The sequence below is a fragment of the Gorilla gorilla genome, chromosome 14 (genome assembly GCF_029281585.2).
Source record: "Gorilla gorilla gorilla isolate KB3781 chromosome 14, NHGRI_mGorGor1-v2.1_pri, whole genome shotgun sequence".
Classification (NCBI taxonomy): Eukaryota; Metazoa; Chordata; class Mammalia; order Primates; family Hominidae; genus Gorilla; species Gorilla gorilla.
Window position 1 is genome coordinate 35,513,428 of NC_073238.2, and position 10,808 is coordinate 35,524,235.

Genomic DNA, 10,808 nt, shown 5'->3' on the forward strand with positions numbered 1-10,808 from the left:
ATCTATTGATCAATCTCAATAGCATGAAAGGAGAGACATGTGGAAGTAAGTAGAGGCACCACTCATGAAGTAGTCTTGCTGAAACCCAAACCAAATGAACTTAAATCTGATCAAGCCTCTAGATTCAGCTACTAGTTTTCGGGAAATACAGAGGATAGAAGAACATGTTAAATGACACCATGGGGATACAACTGGCAAAATTCCAAACATGGGAAACTGCACAGGGCTAACAATCCAGTTTCTTCAAAAACAACAGAATGACCAGAGAGGGGGTTGTGAGAGAGATATACATAGACACACACACACATACACATATATACGTATGTATGTTTCTATCCACTGTTCCTGGCTCATAACTCCCATGACCTTTGTTACACTCTTTTGTTACAACTTTGGAACTTTGGGGCACTTTAGGTCTCAGAAGCAGGCCTCAGAAAACAGAATCTCTCTCTGACCTTCTCCTACCTTCTTTTCCCTGCTCCTTTTTCTCCCCAATGCAGGACTCTAATCTTCCCCCACCTTTCTCTGATCTACCTTGTCTGACTGTCGGTCGTAAGTTCCCCATTTCTGAAGGGGCCCTGCCTCATCCCAGGAGGAAGGAATGCTGTGCAGAGAGACCAAGAAGAATCTGAAGGGACAGGACTTGCTGGGTTCCCCACTCAGTATACTAGTATTAGATCATACCCTTTTTGTCCAATCACATATCTACATGGTTGTCCATGCTTCGACATGCCTATCTGATGAAGTCTCCATACAAGCTTTAGGAGAACAGTGTATAGAGAGCCTCCAGATAGCTGAGCATGTGGAGGCTCCGACAGGGTTGTGCATCCAGGGATGGCATGGAAGCCCCATTCCCCCTCCCCCATATTTTTCCCTTTGCACTTCTTCATCTGTATCCTTTGTTATATCCTTCATAATAAATCGGTAGATGTTGGTACATGTTTCTGAGTTCTGTGAGCTGCTCTAGCAAATTAATCAAACCCAAGGAGAGAGTTGTGGGTTCCCTGAATTATAGCTGGCTGAGGCTTGTGAAGCTATCTTAAGTGGAAGCAGTCTGGTGAGATGGAGCCCTCAACCTGTGGGCTCTCCAGGTAGACAGTGTCAGAACTGAATTGGAGGACACCTGCTGGTGTCTGCTGCAGAACTGATTCCTTGCTTGTTGGTGAGGAGAAATCCCTGCACATCTGGCCACAGAAGTCTGCTGTGTTGATTATTGTGGAATGAGAGCAGAGGAAAGACATTTCGGGATTTGTTTTGTTTTTTTTTTCCAGCTCAGGGGAATAGGACCCCCCCCTGCCTTCATTCCCCTGAGCTGGAAAAAAACAAACAAGACCCCCAAGAGAAATATTAACCAAATGTAAGTGTGGGCCTTGTTTGGTTCTAGATTAAACCAATTAATTTTTTAAAGCATGAAAGAAACATGGAAAACAAGAAAATCTGAGGACTCTAGATGTAATAATTAAAGACATTTTTAAGGCAGTGATAGCAATATTGTGGTTATGTTCTTTAAAAGTGTCTTTATCCTGTTACAGGTATACTATATGAGTATTTAGAGATGAAATCACATCCCAAATTAGTTTCAAAAGAATAGCTGGAAAAATAAGCAGATGAAAAATGCTCAATATTACTGGCCATCAGGGAAATGCAAATCAAAATTAGAATGAGGTAACACTTTGTACCCACAAGGATGGCTATAATGAAAAAGAGACAATAACAAGTGTTGGTGAGGATGTGGAGAAATCTGAACCCTCATACACTCTAGTACAAATGTACAATGCTGTGGCCACTTTGGAAAACAGTTTGGTAATTCCTTAAATGGTTAAACATAGTTATCATGTGTAACTCAGCAATTGCACTCCTAGGTGTACACCCAAGAGAAATTAAAATGAGTCTACAGAAAAGCACATATAAATGTTCATAGCAGCATTATAAATAGCCAAAATGTGAAAGCAGTCCAAATGTCCATCAAATGATGAATGGATAAGTATGGCGTATTCATACAATAAACTACTATGCTGGAATAAAAATAAACAACATATTGATACATGCTATAATATAAATGAACCTTGACATCATTATGCTGAGTAGAAAAAACCAATCATAAGACACCACATATTATATGATTCCTTATATATGAATGTCCAGAATAGGTAAGTTGTAGAAACAGAAAATAGATCGGGGTTTCCTAGGGCTGTGGTGTCAGGAACAAGGAGACTGGGAGCACTGGCAGGGAAAGGGCGGTGATTGCTAAGGGGTCTTGGGTTTCTTTTGGGGGCAATGAAAATGTTTTAAAATCAACGTGGTGATGAATGCACAACTCTGTGACTATACTAACAGCCAGTGAATTGTATGCCTTGAAAAAAGCATGCTGGGGCGGGTGTGGGCAGGGGTACAGGTGAAATATAACATGCCATGTGTTGAAAGTTTTTACATGTGTAGGCTCTATCATCAGACGCTCCAGATCAAATCCTCGCTCTCAAAATTATGAGCCATGTGACCTTGGGCAAGATGTTTAACCAGTTTGAATCCTAGATCCCTCAAATGTAACATGAGGATAGTAATACAGGCATGCACATGTTAAATGAAGTTGATATATTTAATGCACATAGAACAGTGTCCTGCACATGTACGATGTCCACTGGACATCAAGTTGTTTTTATTTTTTTATTTTTGAGATGAAATCTCGCTCTGTCGCCCAGGCTAGAGTGCAGTGGCGCAATCTTGGCTCACTGCGACCTCTACCTCCTGGATTAAAGCGACTCTCCCATCTCCGCCTCCCCAGCAGCTGGGATTACAGGTGCCTGCCACCACACCCAGCTGATTTTTGTATTTTTAGTAGACACGGAGTTTTATCATGTTAGCCAGACTGATCTCGAACTCCTGACCTCAGGTGATCCACCCACCTCGGCCTCCCAAAGTGCTGGGATTACAGGCGTGAGCCACCATGCCCGGCCGGATGTGAAGTTTTGTTGCTTTCATCTGCTTGCTTTGGGTCGGCTACTTCAGGAGTGCCCATTTCTTCAGCATCTCCCTCAGAACCACAGTCGTTAGGGACACCTAGTAGGGCTCACAAAAGTCTTCCTTTATTGGCTCTGACCTTTTTAGTGTTTATGATGCTCCTTACCAAGGCATTATCTTCAAAAGGTTCTGTTTTTTGTGACTTAATAAGTTTGTTTTCTCTTTGATTTTAGGCTATAGATGAAAATGTAGGAGCAGCAGCAAGAGATGGAAGAAGGAGACCAACTGAGCCGCATTCATGGACTCTGTGCTAGAGGGCCTGACTCTTCCACCCCAGGGCCACACATGCGGGGACAGCAAAGGATAATAAATCCCATGGATCGTCCTTCCAGACTCTTCCCATTGGCGATGCCATTAGAAGACTGGCTCAACCTGGAGGCAGCTGCGTGCTGTTCCTGACATTACCAGACCTGCCCACTCTCCCCTGGATCCCAACATCACCGTCTACCTGGGTCCTCATTCCTGTAACCCAACGATGGCCTCCTAAATTAGCAAAGTGCTTTGGCTCCTTGTCTATAACAAAGGCTCTTTTTGAACCTCATCAGTGAAACTATGACAAATATTTTGTAAATGGCTCTCTAAAAGCACAGCTCGACACGTGCGCACTCACACGCACACACAATGGCGTGTTTAGATGCTCACATGCGCTCTCTGCACAGGGCTGCAGCATTTTCTCCCCTTCAAGTTTGCTCCCAGATTTATTTTTTAATTTTTATTTTGTTGTACTGTATGTATCAACTGCACAAGGCAATCAGCCAAAGAGAGATTTAAACATATGGACTAAATTTCATGTCTTTGGAAAACATGGTAGAGCAAGACAGCAATAAGCTCTTCCACTCTGCTCTCTGGGGCTGCCACTTGGCTGGGGAGGGGCCATTTTACACCTGGGCCAAATCATCCTGGGGCTCCCGCTCAAAGCGCCACTCTCATGTCTGCAACGGCCTGTGGAAATATGCAAAGCCCCCTTTGAAAGCTCTGCGGTGCTGCTTAGCGGTGTTCTTTGCACCCTGAACAATGCTCACTCACATGCAAGACCTGCCCATGGACATACCAGGATTAGCAAAGCAATCCACGGTCCTGAATTTCTGTGGGTGCCTGCATTTGCTATGCTACAAGGGGAAGAGATTGTCATTTACAGTGAAAAATAAAGGTGGTGTTAATTAAATTTATTTTCCTAAGTGCCGACGTCTCCAGACCTCTATTCCTTTTGTAAGGTGAGCAAGTATATCCTACAAAAGAATGAGCCAGAAATGAACTTCATTTTACTGTTATAATATCTAGAATTCACACATTTTTAAGCATTTGCCAAAATGAGTAGTGATTTTACAATTGACTTGCATAAGCTCTTTGTATTCCTCTGGTTTGGAAATTGAAATAGAACTGTGTACTGTATTACTTTGCCCAGATGCAACATTGACACCGATGTTTTGCAACCAAAATGCTACCACCTCTAGGTACATAGTGTAACCTGACATACACTGTGTATAACTTGCCTTCTTTCCTGTCAAATGTATCCATTTCCAGGTCAAGTTAAAGAGAGTAAAAGTTTAAAGACAAAATCACAAATCAGCGGCTCCACCATAATGCCAAATTGCCAGGACCATTAAAGGTTTGTGATTGGACACTGGAGGCAAAGGTCAGGATAAGCTAGGGCACACACTGTACATTGTAACATAGCTCTTTCTCTTACTTTCAGAAAGCTTATCAGATGGAATGATCACAATGGCGACGGTGAAAGTTCTACAGGTATGCTTTTTGTACACTCCATTTTAGATACAGGTAGGTGCATCTACTGTGTGAGCTTCAGGACTGAGCATTAGTTACAGGTTCCTCTGTGCATGCCTGACTGTGTGTCTGTGTGACCGCAGCAGCTGCAGAGCAGTGATTTGGCAGTGTGAGTGCAGGAGCTCCCCAGGCCAAGCTGTTCAGGATTACAAAGCAGTGATTTAGCAGTGTGAGTGCAGGAGCTCCCCAGGCCAAGCCGTTCAGGGTTACAGAGCAAGGACGGCAAGGACTGGGACAGGTGGGCAGGGAGCTGGAAGAGAGGCAGGTGCTGCAGTAGAAAGACTGCGGGCTTTATGGTCAGACGTGCCTTAGGTGGAAGCTTGGCTCTGCCGCTTTCCAGCTTTGTGAGTGGGGAAGTGAATTCACTTCTCCTAGTCCTACGTGTCTCACATGAGAAACAGGAACCATCTACATTTCCGAGTTGCTGAGGAGATGGAAAGTGAACAGCAGGTGCACAGTAGGGGTAACGGTGGCTGTAAAATGTGGGTGCAGAAGCCGTGGAGGTCCATGCCACGTATCCAGCCCTACCCACTCCATCATGGACACTTGCCACTCGCAAGAGACTGGGAGGCCTGGAAACCAGAAGAGTCCTGGACGGGCTGATGGCTTATCTCAAGGGATAGTTCAAGCTGAAGGCATTGAGTGGCCTGATTTATTTTTGTAATGAAGTAACTCAGGTTTTTAAATCTAAATTATGCACTACATTATGTTACTCTATGGAGCCACTAACATCACTTGTGATGTCAGGAATGGCTGTCATAGTGAGGATGGGAAGGAGAAGGAGGGAAAGAAGAAGGGGGAAGTAGCTACTTCGGCTGTGCTGGATATTTTATTTTGGTCCCTTTTTAATATTTAAAATAATCTGGTAAAGTGAACTCTTTAAAAATATTTATTGCCTTTGTTTTAAATATTATGTAATTAAGTTTATATAATTACTTTTTAATAAACTTTTTATTTTAGAAGCTTTAGATTTACAGAAAAATTGTCCAAAATTTGCAATACTACAGAGTCCTCATATTCCCCCCACCCAGGTTCCCCTGATATTAACATCACACATTAGCCTCGTACACGAGTATGTTAGTCACAAGGAGTGAACGGACGTCACTACATTGTTTTCACCAGTATCTACACTTTATTCAGATTTCCTTACTTTCCCCCTGCTGTCGTCTTCCTGTCCAGGATCCCACACTGCAATTAGTTGTCATGCCTCCTCAGAATCTCTTGGCTGTGACACTTTCTCAGACTTGTCTTGTTTTGGGTGGCATTGACAAAGAGAAGTTCTCAGACTTCTCTTGTTTTGGGTGGCATTGACTACTTTGAGGCGCATTAGTCAGGAATGTTGCATGCCCTCCATTGACATGCGTCTGACTTTTTCCCCTCATGATTAGAATGGGGTTATGGGATTCTTTTCTGTGGAAGATCACAGAGGTTGAGTACCATTCTCATCACACCATATCAAGGGGACATGCTATCAGCATGGCCTCACTCTTGATGTTGGCCTTGGTCACGTGGCAGAAGTAGCGGTCGTTAGCTTCCTCCACTGTGAAGTTACTCTTTTTCCTCCCTTTCCAACCCATCCTCTGGAAGGAAGCTGCTATGTACAGCCCACACTAAAGGGTGGAGACTTATGTTCCACCTCGTTGAGGGAAGAGCATGAATTACTTGGAATTCCTCTGCATGGGAGATTTCTCTATTCATTCATGCGTTCATTCATTTGGGATTCATTTATATCGGTATAAAGAAATGGATTTTTATTTTGTACTTTGTGTTATAATCCAACACCCCATTGTTTATTTTGCTTCTTACGTGTTCCAGCTCTGGCTGTTGAAACTCTTTCAGTTGGGTCCTGTTCCCCTTTGACATCCCCCCATCCCCCAATATGGTGGCCTTTTTTGAGCACTTTCTTATTTTCTGGCATTATATTATTATTGCATTAAGTATTGGCTCATATATTTCCTGGCCCAGTCCTAGAATCAATCACTTCTCCAAGAAGACTTGCTTTTTAAGCAGTTAACAGCTTTCAGTCCAGGGCTGTTTGTTTACCACCATTGAAGTAATACCCTTCTGAGTATCGTACCCAAAGTTCATCCTCCCGTGGCTGCTGGGAGCACAAACTATTGCCTAATGCACATGAGCTCAGAGATTTTTCTGCCTGTCCTTTCTGGAGTTCTTTCCGCAGCTGCCATGGGAGCCCCTACGCTCACACACGTGTCCATCAGTGCCCAGCCGAGGACCGGGGGATCCTCTCCAGAATTCCAGAGCTCGCTCTCTGGGCAGCTCTTGCCTGTCTGGCACTCTGCCTTGAGAATTACAGCTGCTTCAGAGTCCCAGATTCCTATCTCTGTCTCATGAATTTAGAGACTCCTGGGTTTTGTGTGGGGTGCCCTCCCCATGCTGTGGCCTAGGAAGCCCCCCAGGCAGTGAGCGGGGGAAGCCACAGGGCTCACCTCCACTGCTCTCCCTCTCAGGGACCACCGTCCTGCACGACTCGATGTCCAACATCTGAAAACCCTTGTTGCATTTATTTTGCCTAGTTTTTTGTTGTTTAAGATGAGAAGGTAAATCTAGTCCTTATGACTCTATCTTGGCCTGAGTAGAACTTCTAATTGACTCCAACATTTACCAAACAAAGGGTCCCATTTAGCAATGAGATTGACTTTCCTGGGATGCTAAGTAGTCTCATCGTAGTCAGTGACCCATAGTGAATCACCTGACCAAGGGAGGGACACAGCTTGGACCATGCAGCGTTGTACAGCGACACTCATCTGTCTCTGTCACATATGAGGTTGCTGGTGGTGCAAAATGGGAATGGATTAGACCGAGAGGCTCTGAAAGCCAAAGGCCTTCCTACTTGCTCTACAGGACCATCAGAAGGTGGCTGTGGGGAGGGCTACTGGGCAGGTCCAACCACTCTTCTCAGGAGACAAGGGCCTGCACTGGCCAGCAGCCACCACCACCATTTTAATGAAAATGGCCCATAGAAGTGGTATGCGTGGCGGCACAAGTAGCCTCAATAGACCAGGAGATCGACTGGTTTCACAGGAGTTCCCCTTATCCTGGGCAAGCTAAGAAGTGCTGTTTAATATGAGCACTCACCAAGAGCTTGAAAACCCACTTGGCTAACAAGGATGGAAGGTGGAGAACAGGGCTGCGAATGCCCCCTGAGCCTCTGCTCAGCATCTTTCCTTCAGCTCCACTACATCAGACTCACAAACACACACACCCCACAACCCCCCCACCCCACATGCACATTCACACACATACCCCCCCACGCCCCCCCACAACCCTCCCGCCCCCCCACACTCACCCACACCCACACACACACCCCCCCACAACCCCCTACATGCACACTCACACACATACCCACCCACACGCACACCCTAGAAACCCCCAAATGCACACTCACACACATACACACCCTCCACAATACACACACACCCACATGCACACTCACACACACACACACACACACACCCCCACGTGCACACACACACACATACACACACACATCCTCTTGGAATATCAACAGGGGACCATCATTTTCTTCCTGGTCTCAATTTCATTGTCTTCAGATCTTAGAAACTTTCCTTCTAAAACAGTAAGGCAGGCTTTAAAGATTTGCAAACAACATTTTTTTTTTTAAATCCAGGAATGTTATACTAAAGGAAAGAATGCTTTCCAAGGGTGAGTGCAAAGGAAATTTTCTTCAGGCAGCTCACTGTGTGCATCAGAGTTCCTCCAGTTGGGAGATTTACCTGTAGTTTGCAACAAGAACCACAAAGCCATCGCCAAGTGAGTTAATGAGACCACATTCTCTGTCCTTCAACTAGCTGTGAGGGCAGGTGCAGCTGGGATGGAGAAGTTGCCAAGGAGTGGCACTGCCCTCTTCTGCTCGGGCCCGCCTGCCAGGCCTCAACTGTCCTGAGGGTGAGGTCCACTCTCAGCATCTATGGCCTCACCCCCATCTTTGGTCTCACTCCACACCTCCCACCAACCACACCTTCTGGCCCACCCAAAGCAAGAAAGCCTTGGAGAAATGAAAATGTTTCTCCTCATTAAAAAAGACTTCTAATTAGTGAAGCAACCATAAATGACCATGGAACTCCTTGTTTCAGACATGGAGCTTCTTCAAGACCTGTTTCCTGTCATTCACAACAAGGGAGGAAGTGTCCCATTAAGACAGATGAGGGCCAGCAACCCTGGCTTTAGAGTTAATTAATATATTCACCTTTAAGAAGGGAAAGGGTCTCAGTGATTTGTGAAGCTGAGGCAGGTTGATCACGTGAGGTTAGGATTTCAAGACCAGCCTGGGCAACGTAGTCAGTCCCTGTCTCTACAAAAAATAGTTTAAAAATTAGCTGGGTGCGGTGGTACATCCCTGTAGTCCCAGCTACTCAGGAGGCTGAGTGGGAGGATGGCTTGAGTCCAGGAGGTCACAGCTACAGTGAGCTATGATAGTGCCACTGCACTCCAGTCTGAGCAACAGAGCAAAACCCTGTCTCTAAAAACCATAAAGTGGGGGAAGGGTATGTCGGGGTGTAGAAGGATTTGGGGGGATTGTCATGAGCTCAGCTTCAGTACGAAGCCTGCCTTGAGTGGTGTGACCAGAGGCTTTACATTCAGTTGGCACTCACAGATCTGTCCTGGATGAAACTGAAGTAGTTTCCATGAGCGAACCCCCTTTTCACCTGATTTCCTTCAGGACATCCGCCTGGGGCCATAGCTGTGGACTCCCACCGCCTAGGGGAGCACAGGACAAACTGGAGCTCACTGACCACATAGGACTTCCTGAGTAATGGTGTGAGCTGGCCAGTGGCAGGTCCCCTTGCATCTCACATCCTGATAAGAGAGTGGAACGAGGCCAAAACAAAGAAAAGAGAAAAATCCTTCCAATGCAATATTTAGGCTCAACCCATAAGGAAATCCCATCTCCCCGGCAAATCTAAGCAATGAAAATTTCTCATAAAATTAAGCTGCTATTTTCTTCAAAAACTGGTCATTACCTCCAGGACAATGTTGGTACAAAGGTCTGCTACCCGGCCCTTCTACCACCCAGAGAGTTCACTGTTCTACAATCACTCCATGACTTTGAGGCCTACACGTTTTCATTCTACCCACAACAGCCCCTGACCTGCTCCACCTGGGGGAATTCTTGCTTATTCTCCAAGGTTCAGTTCCAATGGCACCTTCCCTGTGAGCCAGTCCCTAAGATCCCATGATATTTGCCACAGCCGTAAGGAATTAGTAGCCAAGGCTTTCTTCCCTGGGCTCCTGCGGCTGCACCCCACTGCTTGTCCAACTCCCGCCTTCTGTTTTGGACTGTGAGGCCCCTGATGGCAGGGCCTGAGATTCATCCTGTCTGAGGCCCCGAGGCTACCCAGGGGCTCTGCGAGATGTGCACCAGGGGATGGACACACGGACGGAAGGACGTGGCTGCTCTACATCGGCAGTGTAGGGCTTCAGGATTTTCAAAGTAGACTGGCATGTGCACTCTGATTTGCCCTTCCCCTCCTGGGGAGGCAGAAAAAGTATTATTCATGCTCCACTCACAAGGACATGAGTGTTGGAAAATGTGAAACGAGAGGGAGCCCGATGCTGCCTGGAGACCTAAACTAGACCCACAGACTTGGGCTCTAGTTTTGGCTTTCCTCCAGGGTATTCTGAGTGACTGTGAGCAAGTCTGTGGGCTGTAAGGAATTATCTACATTATCTCTGATCCAGTTGCAATCGTCTATGCCTCCCCTTAGGCCATGTGTTCCTAAGTGGTGACGCCTGAACTAGCATCAAGGTTTTCAGATGCTTAGCAGCTTGTGAAAGGTCCTGGTGCCACTTCATTCTCAGGTGCTGAATTTGTTTTTCAAATCCATGTAATATTGGAATAATGGCTGGTCCTCAACTGGTAATGAGAAGTTGTTTTTATGAGTGAAACCTGCATCGCCAGCACAGCTTGGGGTAGGTCCATGCTGCTAACTCCAGACGGGGATCAATGGGAAACTGCATGGACA